Genomic DNA, 1,026 nt, shown 5'->3' on the forward strand with positions numbered 1-1,026 from the left:
TATATATATATATATATATATATATATATATATATATATATATATGTGTGTGTGTGTGTGTGTATATATATCTATATACATACACATATTTGATGGGCTTCTTTCCACTCACAAGGCTTTGGTTGGCCTGAGGCTATATTAGAAGACACTTGCGCAAGGTGCCACACAGTGGGGCTGAACCCAGAACCATGTATAGATAAAGGAAAAGAGAGCACAGTGGTTGTTCAAAGTAGAAAGAGTGAACCTGTGGAAAATGAGAGAGTATTGCTTTTTTTGTGTGTGATTTGTGGAAGGAATACTTGAATCATGCAGGCCTGGTCAACCATCAGAGAATTCACAGGAATCAACCCCTTGTAAAATGTCATATGGCTATTGTTCACAACAGAATATGTGCAACCTGTGGAATGGTGTGCTTTCAGTTGAAGAATGAAAAAAGCATGTCAAAAGACTTCATACTGTGGCACCTGTTCCCTCTGCTAGCCAGCACAGGTGTGTGTATTATGCAATAAAATGTGTAAATCTTTGTCCAGGCTCAAGACTCATACAATCATCAATGACTCATTTCAATGATTCTTTCTAGCAATAGTTTTGCTCATATACAAGAAAGCAGCTACTACGTATGTTTGCATATATATATATATATATATATATATATATATATATATATATATATATATGTATATATGTATATATATGTGTGTGTGTGTGTGTGTATGTATATATATACATATGTATATAAACAGGATGTGGTGAATATATTATCGTTGAAATTACGTAAGCATGAAAATAATACTGACATCTCATTTTAACAGATATATTTACCAAAATTACATAAAAATATCTTCAAATACTAAAGAGTAAATTTATTCAATAAAATCGCCATTGACTTCAACCACGGCCTCCAGACGACTTTGGAATCTCCTGCAACTCTTCTGGATGGTCTCCTTGTTTAAGTTGGTGAATGCTGTAATAATCCTTGCCTTCAGTTTACCTTTGGTGTTACAAGGAATTTTGTTGGTCTCTTAC

This window comes from Octopus bimaculoides, chromosome 5, assembly GCF_001194135.2.
Source record: "Octopus bimaculoides isolate UCB-OBI-ISO-001 chromosome 5, ASM119413v2, whole genome shotgun sequence".
In the NCBI taxonomy this organism is placed as follows: domain Eukaryota; kingdom Metazoa; phylum Mollusca; class Cephalopoda; order Octopoda; family Octopodidae; genus Octopus; species Octopus bimaculoides.